The following is a 3,648-nucleotide window of genomic DNA, read 5'->3' on the forward strand; positions in this document are numbered from 1 at the left end:
CAGTGATAAATGGTTGCTATTACTATTTTCTTGGCTTGAGCACAGGGATCAAAAGATAAATTAGCCACAGCCACCTGAGTGTGTCGGCCAGTTACTGGTGTGGAATTGCCTAAATTGCTAATTTTCATTTTTGGAGACAGATTATTTTGCCTTTAGGAAGTTCCCATATGGTGTGATTTGAGGAGTACCAAAATAGCAGCCTGACTACCCAAAATATTCCTACACTAATCATACTTCTTTGGATTCTTAATTTTAATGTTAGCTTTCTTTTTTCTTAAGTAATTGTTACTCTTTATGTTTGTGCAGGGCTTTGAACTGGTTCATTCCAGTTCAACCCCCTACTGAGATTTTGCATTTTCACCGTACATATACTGAATTAGAACCTACATTTTAACAAGATACCCAAGTGATTCTTATATATACATCTATAAGAATCATCTGGGATTCAGTATATCACTATATCTGGGGTTGTTATGTTGTTGTTGTTGTTATATGCCGTCGAGTCAGACCCGACTCACAGTGACCCCTCCTTGGGTTTCCGAGGCAGTATCACTACGGAAGTAGATTGCCCCATCTTCCTTCCGAGGAGTGGCTGGTGGGTTTGAACCACCAGCCTTCTGGTTAGCAGTCAAGTGCCTTAGCCTCTATGCTACCAGAGCTCCCATATCTGGCGTAGAAATGCAAATTTTCAGCAGGGATTGGACCAAAATGAACTAGTTTGAAACTCTGTGCCAGTCTAACTGAAATAACACTTGACAACTCTGTTAAGGACCCACAGCTACCAGATACCCATTTCCAACCTTCTCTTTCTACAATAAAGCCCTGGGCAAAGAGAAATTTTGCCCAGATACACCTGTTCAAATACAGGTTTGTCCATCCATCCATTCATTCACTCAACAAGTATATATTGACTGCTACTGTTTATGAGGCACTGTTGGAAGTGCTGATGGTACATCAGTGAACAAAATATTAAAAAATCCTGAAACACTGCCCTCATGGAGCTTAGATTCTAATGTGGGAAGACAGAGGATAAACAAAACATATAGTATGATAGATGGTAATGATTGCTATGGAGTAAAATAAACAGGAAACGGGACACACAATATTGAGGAAGGGGCTGCAATTTAAAATAAATTGAGAAAGCCTCACTGAAAAGCTAACATTTGAGGAAATACTTGAAGGTAGGGAGGGAGCAAGCCACAAAGAAAGCTAAGGAAAAGGAAAGCAGAGGAAAGATCAGGGATATTTACTAAAAAAAAATCATCTATTGTTGATCTGAAAATAAAATTTAATGGGGTGCCTTGTATTTTATCTGGGAACCCTAATCTGCAGGCTATGGCAAAAATCCAGATGAGTGACACTAGTGGCAGCTTGGACCAGAGTGATGGTTGTGGCAGAGCTTTAAACAGGTTCATTCTGGTTCTACCCCCTGCTGAAAATTTGCATTTCCAACAGGTGATTAAGAATCTACATTTTAACAAGACCCCCAGGTGATTCTTGTGTATACATAATGTGCATAAGAATCACTTGGGGGTCTTGTTAAAATGTAGATTCTTATTCAGTATATCTGAGGTGTAAAAGCAAATTTACATGGTTAGATCCTAGATATATTTTGAATGTTGAGCCAACAAGAGTTCCTTGCAGGAATCCATCAGGAGATGGATTGACTATGATATATTAGAGAGAGAGGAGTCAAGGGACAGCTCTCAGAAGTTTGGCCCAAGCTTGAAGGCTTCTTCACATGGTGTCCTTAACAGAATTCCTATAAGCATAGAAAGAGAGAATGGCTCAATATGCAATCAATTTTCAAATTTATGCTGGCATTACACTTTTTATTCAATGGCAAAGGGACAATCCCCAGAATCAGTGTGAAAGGGGATGACATGGGCATTCATTAAAAATTGGGAAGGCTAGGTAGAATGGTTTGATGTGGAGGGAGGAAGAGAGAGATAGGTGAAGGGTTCAGTTTTAGACAATTTTAATGTATCAGATATACAAAAGAAGATGTCAAGTAGGAAATTGGCTATATGAAACTCAAATTCAAGGGAAAATATCTAGGCTGAAACTATTTTGTGTTTAAAAAATGCAAATTTTTTTCATTTTCATGGCTGAGATTTCATTTACCATGTGCCACAGCATTTTCTGACATCTCTTGTTATCCTCACAATAATCCATATAACCTGCAATTTATAGGCTAAGGGAAATGAAGTTTCTTGGTTCATAGATGATGTGGTAGTTTTATACTATGTCAACTTTGGTAAATTCATACTATATTTCTTCACAGAATTCTTTTCCCTGTATGGGTTGGGTTAGGATAAGCCACAAGATACATTTTGGGTGATATTTGGAAGGGAGAAGTGAAGCAGCAGTCATAATTTCTACTCTTGGAAGGTTGGTTACTTATGTTGCTGTTCTACTCCTTGGTGTGGAGCAGCATCCAGAACAGCAGCCCCTCTAACCACCATCAGATACACACTTTCAGCTTTTCAGAGGCCTGTGTCAAGTGGAAGTGGAGTTCAGTGATGAAGAGTCCCAGTTTCTCCTGAGGTCACCCACAGCATCAAGATTGAGATGTGAGAGACAAAGGTTCTGTTTGTTCTGATGCGTCCACTACTCTCATGGGTTTCAGTTTATCTTCACAAGTTCCAGATTGTCCTTGCTCTCGTTGTTGTTGTTGTTATGTGCCATCGAGTCGGACCCGACTCATAGCGACCCCTCCTTGGGTTTCTGAGGTGGTATCACTACGGAAGTAGATTGCCCAACCTTCCTTCCAAGGAGTGGCTGGTGGGTTTGAACTGCCAGCCTTCTGGTTAGCAGTCAAGTGCCTTAGACACTACGCTATCAGAGCTCCTTGCTCTCATTAACAAGCAGCTTTTCTTTCTGATCCTCATTCTGGCTAACTTATAGCTATTTCAGACTCAGCGCTAGAGGCAACAACCTGCATAAACTGCTTCACCACCTCCCATAATTGTGTAAAGTCTAAGCCCTATAATAAATTCTCTATTCGGTATTACTCATAGCAGTTCTGTTTTTCTGATTGAACTCTAACTGATACAGATGAGAAAAACAGGTAGTGGGAAGTGAGGTGATTTAAGGTGACTCAGTGAGTAGAGCCAACAACACAGGCCTTCTTTCCAGAGTATTTCTACTAGAGCAAGTGAAAAATCAGGATCTGGTTGTTAGAGATAACGGTAATACCAAACTATGTTAACTGGGAGCTTTTGATTGTGCTGTTAACACAGGGCCAAAGGCCAACCGCCATCGACAAGCAGCTCAAAAGACTGAATAGTTTTAAGCACCCTGGGCTACACAGTGGCTTGATGGCTATGAGTTTTCAGCTGTGGATAGCTTTGTGAAAGATGACTCTGAAGAGTAATTTTATTGTCAACTGGGTTAGATTATGATGTCTAGGTGTTGTTATGAAATATTTACAACTGATTAACAGTTAGCCTTCAGTAAAACAGATTACCATCCATACTGTGAGTGGGTCTAATCCACTTAGTTAAGGACCTTAAGAACAAAAAAGGAAGCTTCCTGAGGGACAGTTCTGCCTCCAGAGTATAAATAGACATCTTTTTATTTTATTTTTTCATTTTTGGAGTGTTCCCTCCACATCCCTCCCAGTCCTGGTAACCAAAAAAAAAAAAA

Source organism: Orycteropus afer, unplaced genomic scaffold (genome assembly GCF_000298275.1).
Source record: "Orycteropus afer afer isolate SDZICR_OR568_19922 unplaced genomic scaffold, OryAfe1.0 scaffold00930, whole genome shotgun sequence".
In the NCBI taxonomy this organism is placed as follows: domain Eukaryota; kingdom Metazoa; phylum Chordata; class Mammalia; order Tubulidentata; family Orycteropodidae; genus Orycteropus; species Orycteropus afer.